This window comes from Athene noctua, chromosome 6, assembly GCF_965140245.1.
Source record: "Athene noctua chromosome 6, bAthNoc1.hap1.1, whole genome shotgun sequence".
In the NCBI taxonomy this organism is placed as follows: domain Eukaryota; kingdom Metazoa; phylum Chordata; class Aves; order Strigiformes; family Strigidae; genus Athene; species Athene noctua.
Window position 1 is genome coordinate 13826294 of NC_134042.1, and position 14329 is coordinate 13840622.

A 14329-nucleotide genomic window follows, 5' to 3' on the forward strand; every position below is an offset into this window, starting at 1 on the left:
TTCTCAGCAAAGCATTTCAAATCGGTAGTTATATCAAGTTATGCTGGGTATGACTCCATGTAACTTCAAGGATGAAATATTTCAGTGTCTTATATCAGGTCTATTCAGGAAAAAATATTTCACCTCTGTACTACACGTTCTTTATTCTCCCTGCTCCCTCAAAGGAGTGTACATTCAGTAGTTAACAGGTGGTTAAATTTATCAGGTTAACTCAGACTAAAATGCATGTTCTATAGAAATGCCATTTTCAAAATACAAGATTGAAAGAAAGTATTTCACATATGTATTAACATTGCAATTCAAAGAAACTATGAATATGTTTCCTGGCAGTGTTTCCAGGATTACCATACTACAGCAGCACACGATGCTGAGAAAGAAGCTGATTGGAAACATTAAAGCAAAAGTGACCACTGTGCTTTTTTAAATTGTGCTCAACAGAAGAAATTGTAACCAAAAACAACAAATAAGAGGAAAGGCAAATGGTAAAGAAAAATATTTTAAATGGTATTTCAGTTTTGGATGAAATGTATTTCATGTCTTATTTCCACAATTTTTGTCTAGTGGGTTCTCTCAAGTTACAACTATTCTTTGGTCCCTTGAAGTAATAACTGCTATAGAGAAAAATGGCATGGCAACATTTTTTTTAATTTCATACATTAACTACTAAAATAAATTATACATAATTAAAACCAAAAGAAACCAAGCTAGGTTTGTATTTTCATTGATCCTTATGCTGAAAACAATGTAGTCAGACTTGGTTCATCACAGAGATCATTTCTCAGTTTAACCTCTTTCCCAGTGGGAGCATCCAGCGGTTTGATGAGTGTGATTAGGGATGCAGGAACAGTTCCATTTAGATCAGTGGGACATCTCAAGTTGATGTAGAACTAAGCACATACAGAAACGTTTGTGGAAGAAGACCTTCCATCTGAAATGCTTTGTTATGCTCAGTAGGCACGGGGAAAGAATGCGTGGCAAGGGACTGCTGCACATTTTTCCAGCCAGAAGGGCAGAGTTTGGTTGTCCCCTCTCTGCTGTACTTTGTGACGAGATCTTAAAGCCGGAAGAGACCACCATAGCCCACACCAGGTATAGAACATCACCTGTCAGTAATGAGACGTCATTAAAGCTGAAAGAAGCCAAGCTAGATTTTCATTTTCACTAAAATTTACAATGAAAATATTTGGTCAGCTTTACTCTATCGCAGAGACTGATTTCAATGACCAAAACACACCTTTTACAGAGTTATCCTATCTTTTACTGAAGACTGCATCAGCAGAAAACTTCCCTCACACCTAGTAATACTCTCCTAAAGTGGCATTATCCTCACTGCTGGGAAGGGGTCACTTTATCAGCTTTGAAAGGTACAACTTTCAACCACTGCATATAGTGGCTATGACACTGGAGTTACACATGCTCACAGGGCCTGTGCTAACTCTCTTACTCACAGCTCGACAGTGGGAGTCTCCAGGGTATTTCAAGAGCTTCTTCACATGGTGGAGAGTCACAGCACAGCATGTTCCCCTGTGATTATCTGAAAAAAGGAGTAGATATGGCTAGCTTTCTGCCAGCAGCATCCTCCTCTCCTGGTGCTCGAAGAAAACTGAAAAGCAGAAGCTGGCATGGCTGTGGTGGTTGTGGTGTTCCACGGTAGGGCCAGTGCTTTCCTCTCAGTTCACAAACCAGCAGTGTTGTTGATCTGATGAGTAAGCGTTACCCTGTGGCATTTACTTCATAAATATTCAATAGTTGTTAATTACAAGAAAAAAGGGAGCTGCTGGCTTGGGGGTGGGTGCTGAGACGTCACTAAACCAAGGCTTTTTCCCATGAAGGCAGTAAAGTGGAGAAAGTGCCTCTCTCTGGCTGAGTGCATGAAAAAAGCAAAGAGGTTTTCAGAGTCATTCAAGGTGGGTTCTATTTTTCATAAAATGTTTAATTTAACAGTGACCTAGTTTTACAACAGCTTTCAGTGTCTTGGCTTTTCTTATCTCCTGTGTCTTAGCCTACATCATTAGAACAACAGAGCAATAGGCTTTACAGACTTTGTTAAGGCAAACTAAATACGACCTTAGCTGGTGGATTAATTCTTCTCTCCTATTTTGTTCCAGGCAGTTGTTATGGCACAGTTTCTTTGTAGTTTTAAGGAGGTTTTAGCACATCTTTAATGGTACATATTATAGATTTTTTTTTTTTTAAATGTCAGCTCAAAGCCTTTTGCTTATTTCATGATACGTTTCAGTATCAGGCTGTAGCAGCAGTCTTGAATTCCTCAGCCTTTTTACAGAAGGAGCCTTTGTTTTGTAAACATTCCATTAACTGTATGGAATTGGTGGCTAGCTTGACTAGTAAATTTGGAAGTTTACAAGTAGTACAGGCTCATGCTAGCATTCTGCGTGAGCAAGTTGTGGGGTGCCATTAATTTTGCTTACCTCACTTCACCTACCAGAAGGAAAAAGTTATTCTGCATCTTGTCATTGCAACCAATAACTGGCAGTTCAAGTGATGTTTTCTCTTTTGCTGTGCACTACATAAAGTACTCTCTCAACTATTGTTTCATGGTACCCCGCTCATGTGATTCCTAGCTTGTCTTTATGGAAGTATAATTTAAAATCTCCTGATCCTATATTATGTGTGCTATGTTGCACATGGATTCAGCAGAAAAAGGGAGCGATTAGAAAAATGCTTGATTTCAGCCATGCAGTCCCAAAACACCTTACGTCTGCAGAAAGATCGCTCTTCCTGCCACCTCCATCTCAGGGGCTCTCAGGAAATTTTATCATTGGAGTCTCGAGTATGGGGAGCCTTGCTGTGCTGAGTCCTTCCTGCATACCCTTCTCTGGGGGAAAGCCAGCGCGGGAGGTGCTGCCACATCTGCAGGCGGTGCAGTGCAGGTGATGCACGTGGGAGGTGTAGCACATGAGTGCTTTCTCTACAGGGAGAGTGCTCCTGTGGGGATCTCAGCCCACCAGAGGTTTCCATTGATCCACGATAACACGCTTTGCAGAAATTGAACGTGTCAGGCCAAAGAGCACAGGTAATGTATACTGGCAGTTTCTAAGCCATGAGTTAAACAGCATCAAGGCAATTGTATACTTCTACATCTACAAGAATCGTGCAAGCTAAGAGAACAAAGACAACTTAATAGGAACCATTCAGAGCCAGCGTGTACTGGCCTTGAGCTTCACTGAGCTCCTCCCTTTGTGCAAAGGGATTTCAGCTGTCTTTGCAAACATGAAATTTGTGTCAGCTCTAATGCGTCTTAAATTTTGCGTGACTTCTGACAAACTTCTCAATGACTTATTACCATCAGAAAAAAAACCCAACATGGTGATGAATTTCAGGCATGGAGGAACTTGTGACTTGAATCTAAGAAAATCACAAAACCAAAACAATTGAGAATGATTTTTTTGTATAAAGCTAAATATATCAGCATTAGTAATGGTCCCTCTGTTCGAAGAACACTGTAGGAAAGCAAAGCTCACAGTGTTTGCAAATACACTTGGGACAGTCCAGAAGACCTTGTTGCTAGAGGTATTAAACAGAGGTTTGTGTAAGAAGCTTTGCATCTTATTGTCTTACCTGGAGTCCCAAAATGGACCAAGAGCAATACAACTCATCAGAAGGGAAAAGATTCAGATTCCTCAATATTCTGGTTCTTGCTCAAACATAGCAGAGGCATCCTTCTCTCCTGCCTTGGAAATCTCACATCTGAACTAATCAGAGCACTGGCTGAGTGAGGAGATTAGCAGAGTCTCATTCTTGCCTGTGCTAAAGCCTGGTCTTTAGAGGGGATTTTATTTTTTTCTATAACAGCCAGGAATCTGCTAAGAACTCTCCACGTTTTCTTTCAGTTCACCAGGAGATGAGTTCCTTGACATGTAATGATTTTTTTCCTTTTCTGTACTTTAGTCAGGAACAGCCTTCTGCCCAGACTCCATCCATCTGATCTGAACTTGTAAAGTTTTCCCAGACCAGGCAGAGCCTCCACTTCTGCCATGTTGAGTGTCCAAATATTATGAAAGCCCACAGCACTAAGTGGCAGAAATGTGTGAATTCCCATAGAATTCAGGATTTCTCTGGTCAGTCTTTACCTGCTGGACTGGAACAGGTGCACAAGGAATACTTACTTTAAATAAATCACAACATCCTTGACTATTTTCTTCTGCAACACTGCAGAAGTTTCCTTTGGGCTTTTTTCTGTTTGAAATAGGTTTTAGGATGATTAATTACATAAGCTGTGTTGGGAGCTGCTGCGCAGTGGGAATGAGGAGCCTGAAGTGTGGAGGAAGGCATGAAAGGTTTAAAAAAACCCTTAAAACTAGCAAGATACAGTATGTGACTTTCATAGCCCTGATCATGCTGGTTGTAAGCTATATCCCCCCTCTCACCACTATTTATCTGTGTCTTATTAAACTATGCATTTGTCACAGCAGAAACTGTATCATCTCCCGCTTTTGAAAAAGCATTTAACATATGGAAGAAACTGCAGACATCACCATAAAACATGCTTCTTTTTTGTACTTGGATGATTTATAGTACCCACCAACACAGTTCAAGTATTGAAACGCACGTCTGTGTGTTTGTGTATCTATATATATTCACTTTGTGTACACACACATTTTTATGTATAAAATCTTTTCTCTAATAGTTACAAAAAATTTGCAGGGTGTTGATGATTTATCTAAATCACATGGTGCCATTTCTCCCCCTTTGGCTAATTTATGTAGCAAAACATCACAGTGCATTTTCTGGTTTTGGCAGGGGAGTTTAACATTTGACATTTGCTTTTGGTGAATATTCAGTTATTTAATTTTGTTTCCTTTTTTTTTTTTTTTTTTTCCTCCAGTAAAGCCTAAGCAGTCAAGTATTTCTACAATTTGAGTAAGAAAGTCCTTAAAACTCACTTTCAAATTTAAGTGACTATTAATAGTTATTTTTCAATTATTGTTCCAGCTTGTCTGCTGCTGAGAAAGTACTGCACATGGAGGAGATCCGGCTGAGCAGGGGTCAGCTATGCAGCACTCACTAAAATGAGTGGGAGGTGGGAGGCAGAAGGACTCAAAAAACGGTTATTAGCCTAGGAAACCTGATTCTTCTAAGCTCTCACTAGGGACGGTGGAAAGAGAGAGCTGGAGATTCAAAGCTAGAGTGTAACCTCAGATGCTCAGAGGTGTGCCAGAAAAAAAACAACTTACTTTCTCTCTGCCAAATGCAAGAAGACCATAAGGAGGTTTGCCTCACTGGACTGCAGTCAGCCTTCCCCAGCTCTGTGAATCCCCCTTGCCTACAAAGCCAGGAATCCAGATGCCAGTTTTGCAAATCTCAGCAGTATCAAATATGAGATGGATCCCAGGGCTCAGTTCTCGTCTTCTGGCCAGAGAGGTGAAAGACAAGAACTCCACCAGCAGCTCTCCCCTTGAAACATGCTCCTTACTTCAATACTCAGCTTGCTAAGGTATGACAATGAAGAGACTGATACAACCCAATTCAATTAAAACATATTTCAAACTCTTCTGCTCTGTTAAACTAGAACTTGAGAACAACACTCTTGTACAATGCATAATTCAAAATAACACGTAGGGCCTATTTAAAAAAACCCATCGTTTTAATTTTTTTCCCTAATTATCCGAGAAACTTCTTCAACCGTTAACAACTCCACAAATCTTTAAAAGATGTAATACACTTCATGTCAGGATCTCAAAGAGCATTATAAACTCTACTGAAACAGTGAGTCCTCAAACCCACTTGTGGGTAAATAACTATGACAGGTGTGGTTGAAATTCTGCCATTCTTCAGCTGCTTGGGCTGAAACGTTTCATTTTATGGATCAGCACAAGGCTGGCTTCTTATTTTCTATCTTTTTTGGGGTTTTTTATGTTTCAGAAAAAACAGTTTAACTGGCTCCAAGAAGATTTGATGAAAAAAAGCTTTTGGCCGTGATAAATATATTCACATAACTGAATATGTCCATGTTTTGAGGCTATTGTTAAAAATGCATCAGGGAGATGGGCCTCGGTGACAAGGATATGCCATTCTGTGAAAATCTGCCCAAACTTTGACAAGTTACAAATTCTGAATTTTTCAACTTGTTCTTGCTTACATTCTTAGAGATTGAAGGCTAAATTCCCCAGAAGATGATTGCAGTGATGCATATTCAGAGTAGTACAGTTAATTTTAACTAAACATGTAAAGTACTCGGGGAGGGGGGATGGGGCGTGCTTCTTACTATCAAATCGTAGCACAGAAGGGGACTGAAAATCACTGAGTCTGTCCGACCACTCAAGGTAGGCTCAGCTATTGCCTAAGTTACTCCTGACAAGTCCTTAAAGACATTCAGTGCTGGAGATGCCATAGACACTCCAGGAAATTTATTCTAGTGTTTAGTGAAACACTATCTGTACAAAGTTTCATCCTAATATTGAAGATGAGTCTCTCTTGTTAAAATTGGAACCCGTTATTTCTTGTCCTCCATCATGGATGTAGAAAGCAGATTTATCACTGTTCTCTTTGGAGCAGAATGTCACATTCTTAAAGACTTTTACCCATTTTTCTATATGAGATTAGACAGAATCAATTTTCTTTCCTTACAGCTTGTTTTTTCAGTGTCTCACTGTTCTGACTGCCCTGCTCTGGTCCACCTCTAGCAGCTCCACGTTTTTCTTGTGTCCACACCTCTCTTGTTGGTGCTTTACCAGTGCCCAGCAAAGCACTCTGTGCCTGCACAGACAGCCCAGGGGGGCGTTTCCCTTTTTTGCACCAGCCCAGCATTGTTGCCTCCTGTTCAATTTGCAGTCTAGGATGCCTGCTAAATATTTTCCCACAGAATTGCTGTGAGAACAGTTCTTTGCTGTCCTGTGTTTCTGCAGTTCCTCGTTCCAGTCTAAATGTAGCTCTTATTCATATTGAATGCTACCCACATTTTTCAGATCATATCTGCAATTTATCAAGATCACTGAATTTTAATCCTGGCTCCTAACGTACTTGCAGTCTCTTGCTGCTTGAAATTATCTGCAAATCTAATAATGATTCTTCTTGTGTCATCATCCAGCTCATTAATGAATTTAATGAATACTACCAGACCTAGAGCAATCCTCTGTGGAACTTCATGCAACTCATCCTTACATTTTGACAATGAAACATCTGTAACTGCTGTTTGAGTGTAGTCTGCTGATGCAGCACAGCATCACGTTTTCAGTACAAATGTTTACAAGTTCACAATCTACCTTCTGCAAAAGAGTTGCTTAAAACTCATCCTTTCTTTTTTATTTCCTTTTGCCAGGAAATATTTTTATTAAAATATTAATGGGACTCAGACCTCAAAGGAGATTGAGCAGAGATGAAGCAAATTTCATGTTTCATTCAAATACTTAATTGTGGGAAATATCTTGAGGTGCACTTTTATTAGTATTCAGAAAAAGTAGTCACTCTGTAGGTACTGCCTGTCTCTCATTGTCCTCCCAAAAAATTTCTCAAATTTTAGCTCAGCAGCTGATGTCAATAACACACAGGAAAACATAAATATTGAAATATGGAGAAAGGAAGTCTTTAATACTCCATTGGACCACCTCACTTTGAGTAAAATCTTCGTACCCACAGTGTCTTAGAGACCTCCTGCTGCAGTTTTCCTCCTTTGAACCCCCTATTGTGCAAAGGAATAATACACTCCATGACAGTTAGAACATATTTAGAAAAGGCCCACAGATCAGCTCATGTGGCTGTGAGCTATAATCTACCCACACATGCTAAAAAAACAGCTCTTTTCACTCTGTTATAATCAGCTGGTCCTCCTCATCCTTTCAGAACACAAAAGAAAGTCTCTCTTCCTAGATGCTCAACTATTCAGTTTTTGTAATGACTGGGAAAACACAAAAGTAATTCCAGTGTCTCTCTCTTTCAAGCAGGCTAAGTCTTCCTTGCTTCTGCATGTCTGATACATGGACTTTCCAAACTGAATAGTTCTAAGTAAAATACCAAGAATCAAAAGTGTAGCAACGACTTTTGGAGATCTAGCCTAGCTGGGAGCCCAGACATCACCCTGAAATGACAGTCAAACTTCTGTTCTTTATTAGGTGTCATGCTTTTGTTTTGCTTTGTAGTTCTGAAAGTTCTCAATTAAGATGAAACTTACACTGTTCTGTCCACATGTGCAAGGAGCTGTGTGTTCACCCAGTGCCACCCACACAGATGTAGCCTCCAACAACCAGTCCAGTCCGCCAGTCCACTGGGGTGAGGAGCACAAGTTCAGTATACAACTGATCTAACAGGTACCTCCTACCAAAACGCTCTCTCGTCACCCAAGTCCTGCCCACTCCTTCCCCACACTTCCATCAGATCGATCTAGTGGTCACAGGATGGGTCAATTTGACTGGCAGATCTGATGGAAAACAAAGGCAACAAATGAAGCCTACTCTGCAGCTGAAACTGGGGGGCAACATTGCCTTTTTCAAAGGCTATTAGTTTTTAGCTCATTTTAGATGCAATGCAAAGCATTACCTCTACCCGCTCTCTGCAGTTTATCTCCTTCCTACCCTCTAGCCTCCATGCATAAGCCCCTGCCCACACATTTTTAGTCGCCTGTTTTTAATTATTTTCAGCAGTTTTCATTTTTAATCTACAGTATAAAATTCTATGCTCCATTGCAAAACCCAGCTCAGCTCTTCCCTGACTGCATTTTTTTTAAAAACAGACACACTTTTTTGGTCTTTGCTAGACCAGTGTGTATGTTAATCTTCCAGACAATTTCACAGTAATTTAGATTATCAGAAAATTCCAAACAAAGCTAAAAATACTCTGCTTAATCTCCAGCTCAGCCTTGAAGGACCATGTTATCTGATGGGGATGGTGCATGGACCGGGGCAGAAGGACTGCTCTCCTACACTGACTGAATCACCTTATGACCTCTGCCAGGCAAAAAGTTAGGTCCTTCTCTAAGGCAGTGTCCAAGACTTCCTTTGTAGTCACCAGGGGGGCAAGTAATTCACCTACTTTAGGTACAGATCTGATGACAGGGTGCATTGCCCTCTGGAGTTGATACCATCTCTTCCCTCATTTGGGGAGAGCCAGAACAACCACCTCAGACCAGCTGTTAAAGGGTGGGAGCTGGGGAAGAAGAAACTCAGCTAATGAATTTTAGTTTGAAGAGACCTGTTTCTGCAAAGCACTTTGAACTCCTGTAGAAGTTTTGGATGAACCATTAGCCTTCAGGACTGTTTCCTAAACCTGAGGAGAAACCAAATGTAAAAAAAGGGGGCTGACACACTTAACTGGGGTTAATGATTATTTTTGACGTTTAATGACCTATCCTATTACATATTTTTAAAGGGAAATTATAAAAATGACAAAGGAAAATGCAAAAATATTGCAACATCCTTATAGACTGCATGTATGAGATCTGAGGAAATCCAAGGTTTCTGGCTTTGCAGCCACAATTAAAGTGAGATCATGAGATCAGCAGTTCAATGCATAACAGTTTTCATACACAGCAATACAAAACACTACACTAGGAAAAAATAGGACCAGCTTCAAAGATGCTTTTTACACACAGCATTGGCTGCAGGAGTAGCAGGTCTAATCCATCAGTAATATTAACCAATTCTTCTCTGTCACTGACCGTACAGATGAAAATCTTCAGTGTCTGTTCACAGAACCACAGAATATCTCAAGTTGGGAGAGACCCATAAGGATCATCAAGTCCAACTCCCTGCTTTTCACAGGACTACCTAAAACTAAACCGTATGACCAAGAGCATTGTCCAGACACTCCTTGAACTCTGACAGGCCTGGTGCCATGACCACTTCCCTGGGGAGCCTCCTCCCGTGATCAACCACCCTTTCAGTGAAAAATCTTTTCCTAATGTCCAAACTGAACTTCCCCTGATGCAGCTTCATTCCATTGCCTCTTGTCCTGTTGCTGGTCACCAGAGAAGAGACCAGCACCTTCCCTCTGCTGCCCCCTGTGAGGAAGCTGTAGGCCGTGATGAGGGCACCCCTCAGCCTTCTCTTCTCCAAGCTGAACAAACCAAGTGACCTCTGCCCCTCCTCGTAAATCCTGCCCTCGAGACCTTTCACCGTCTTGGTCACTCTCCTCCAGACACACTCCAATAGTTTGACGTCCTTCTTACACTGGGGCACCCAAAAGTGCACACAGTACTTGAGGTGGCATTGCTAGCTACAACAGCCAGACTGTCAGAAAAAACTCCCAAAAAGGAAACTGGTAACTGAAAAAAAAAAAAAGTGAGAGATGAAAACAGAAGTGAGTGAGACTAATTAAACACCTGGGTTTTTTCCTCCTGAACGCTTCACTTGCTGCCTTAGATCATCCTATCAGAGTCATAATACAACCCATTGTAGGGAGACATCTTCCTAGTTTTCACCTGGTTGTTTTAAAGCTGGGGTTTTTTTTTCTCCACTGAAGTGTTACAATGCTAGATATGCACCAACATTTTAAAAACTTTTCCTATGGAGGTATTCAAGTTTCAGCTGCTGCAGTTTAAGAAAACTTTGGCACAATTTTAACAGGCTGCCTTATCAGGGAGGGAGTTTCAAATAGCTGGAAATTATCTGGTTTTAATATATCAGCTAGACCCATCTCCACAGTCTAAGCATTTCTGGTCCAAGTCACATTATGGTTCTAAGTAGCCTTAGGCAGGGGAAAAAAAAAAAAATGGAGGGGTAGAGAGGCCATGGGAATGTCCTGTAGTCTTAGGCTGCCCGTTGTCTATCCCACAACTTTATTTACACAGGGAACACTTCTACAGCAACTGCTGAAAAATTTCCAGAGCCAGTGAAAAAGAATGGAGAGTAAAATCCTCTTTTCAGAAGTGTCGCACCATCTGGTACATGTAAATACTATCCTTTTACAAAAACTCCCCAGCATATCGTGGGTTTTACTCAATCTCTTCTTCCTTCAGTACTTCTGCCTTAATTTTAACAGGTACTACAGATTCTGAGAATATATATATGTGGGCTATTATCACTTTGCATTTTGCCCAACATCATTATTAAGAAGAAAATTCCAATGTCCTGTTTGTAAGAAATGCACTTCCCTGCTTAAACCTGTGCTTTCACAGAGCTGGGACACTGCCTGTAGGCTGCTGTTTACTGCAATTAAGAGTCTCTGGAAGTAAAGACCATGACTAATTTTGTGTTCCAACAGGATTCATATTTCTCATTCTTCTTTTATTTGGGAAGCAAATTCAATGTTCTTCTCAACAATTTTTCCTAGATTTTGGAAAGCGGGTAGGGTTTTTTAAATTAATTTTCTTAATTGAAGCCTAGTCCAAAGGGCACCGTTCATTCATTCTCTATGGCCACGATACACCTGCTCTCCTCAGATGTTACTCTGTCCATACATGCCCCCTTCCACTACTCCCCATCACCAAGGGTCAGCTCTGACCCTCCATACCTGTACAAAAGCATGGCCTCCCATTTCTCTTTGCCTACATGGCATGTCAGGACTTCAGACAGGCCATAGGAGGGTGGCCCAGCCCAACCCTTCACTTTCTACTCATCACAGACTACTGAATGTGAAAAAGTTCAGGTAAAAGAGGATCTCTGAATGCTTTTGTTGTTTTCTCTCTGTAAGCAGTGTCTCATTTTTCAACCAGCTCTCATATTCTCATACTTGCCATGAGTGTGGCACCCTTGTCCTGTAAAGTATTTCTTCTGTAGCGTCAACATGGAATTATGCATTTCTCTGAAAAGAAATGGGGAGACTTGCATCATGTTTACAGCAAAACTGCTAACTCTGCTGATGCTGGAGCAAAAAACCAGCATGTTTCTCAAGTCTGGCACCAGAAACACTTACACATTCATTTTCTTTACTGTCCAGAAGTTATAACAGCGTTCCTAAACACAGATTTCGATCTAGCTTTGCAGAATTAATATTCTGAATTCAGAAGACATAGTTCATATATGAATTATGGCTCAGAAATACAAAATACATAAATACAGTTCATAAACACAGAATTCATAGCTCATATTCCCCCACCAAATTGCTACCTTTGGTCTACCATGCTCAGCTGTACAGAACAATCCTTGTTAGCCCTGCTTTCATCAGTGCTTCAGGACTCTATGAACTGGGATGCATAAGGGAGGAAAAACTCTAGCATTAGAAGCTCTCGTTAAACATTTATATTATCAGACATAGACTGACTGGGACGACGGGCTGTTATGACAGGCATTTTTTAACAAAGGTAAACAATCCTCACTCTGCATTGCTTATGGCCTAAGACAGGCCCTCCCACCCTCCCAGGCATACAAGCCTGAGTGTACCTGGCACAGCTGCCTTCTCTGCCCCAGGCAGGGAAGATGAATACACTCGGCACTTACTCTTTGGACAAATGTGGTAACTCAGTCCCTGAAGTCTTTGGTGGTCTGGTTACCCAGCTACAAACAGTACAGCGTGAGCATGTCCAGAACATACACAGATAAATCTAAACCTCTTGTCTTTCCACAGTATAAACTAAACCCTTACAGCATGTACCCCCCTTCAGGATATAAACAAGTCAATATATCCTCTCCCACCACCAAACTTTCCCCTCCCCTTGCTTTTGACAGAGAAATATCTGGATTGTAATCTGAGATGACATGTTCTTACAAATTAGGGTTATAATGGAATTCAGCCAAAGAAAATCGCAAAAGCTCTTCCCTGTAATAAGAACAAAGGGGTAACAAAATCCTCACATGACCCTTTTCTCATGTTTTCCCATCCCATATACTGGAAACGTGCTTTTATCTGTCCAGAAATGGGGATGGAGAGAGGACTCCAAGCCCCATGATGCAGAAGGGCTTTCTGTGAACCATGGAGAATTTTATACTCTGTAGCACAGAATAAAAGTCAGTTAAAAGTACCTGAAATTTTGTAGAATACAGACATGGAGTTTGGGTGTTTAGTTCTGGTTCAGTTCAGAGATGCTTCTCCTCTGAGTCCCTTCTCTGGCAGGGATGGAGGGCCTCAGCACATAGCCTCAGCTCTCATCAGTTACCAAAAAAAGAACTGCTGAGATGTGATGATTTTTGAATGCTGTATGGGCATTGGACTCTGAGGGGACAGACACTGGAACATCTCAAGCTGATAAAATACTAGAGGTGAAGATCCTCTCCTAGAGAGCAGCAGTCTCGCAGCCTCTTTGGAAAGGGGAGTACAACCACAGACAGCAACTGCTGAGCTCTTCTTCCTGTTCTGTCTCTGTCTGCAGAGAGCTGCTCACTGAAGCACATCCTAAAGCAAGAAATTAATAATTAGAAAAAACCCAAACCTCCTGTGTTGTCACGACTAAGTTGGAATCCAGACCTGAAGCCTCCCAAACTCCTGGCATCCTGTGAAGAGCAACAGAAGGGAAAATCTTTCAGCAATCCTCGTGTCACCTTGCATGCCGTTTAATAACGCTTTTCAAGGCTTTCAGGGACGAAGGGTCCTGATACAGCCTTGCTTGTCATGGCATCATTTGTGGTCATGCGGTTACTAAATTACCCCAAGGAAAGTAACTGGGGCTTTGTAAGTGACTGCTGGTACTGAATTTCACAAACCTCCTGAAGCACATCTCACAACAAGAATTTCCATGGGTTAGTTTACGAAATGGATAAAATCACCCCTTCCCTTTTATTTTCTTCATTGGTTATATCCTTTTTCTTTCATCACTGCCCTGTTACTACACTCGGGAAGCTTGCACAGGACCTGCATGTACTTTCTCTGTACTACTTAGCATTGTGCAAATGTAACTAACTCATCTTCTCAGTAAAATATGCAGGCTTCACCTTCTCCATCTGTTCTCATATGGAGATCTTGCCATTTTCCAAATTATTTTATTACCTGTTTTGAGGCCATTCTACATCTCACGGATTTTTTCTGATAGGTAGCCAGAACTGAGGGCTGCATCCTAGGAGAAGATTAGGTATTTTTCCAGAGACAGCTGTATTTGCTATCTTTCACTCTCCAAGGAAAATGGTGGTATATTTTCTTCTAGATCATATTCCAAAACTCTTACAGAACACGATTTTCTTTCTGGTTACCAAATCCCAGCTTTCTGGCCCAGTGGGAGTTTTCTGTACCAAGTATGGGGAGAAGCCCGGGTGCAGCTAAGATGGGGCCACAAGGAAAAGGGACTTCAGAGCTGGGAGCAGCAGTGCCACATCACCTCCTTGCTGTGCTGCAGCTCCTCCAGTGATGCCACAGCCCTGGGACATTGGCCAAAACAGCACTTACCTTGCAGACACTGCCAAACCCCGCACATTTCCTGACGTAATGAGGAACATCAGCAGCTCCGCCTGCCAAAATGCAACGTGCGTGTTTGTGGCTGGTGGTACGAGCTTACGTCCCCTACAGAAAC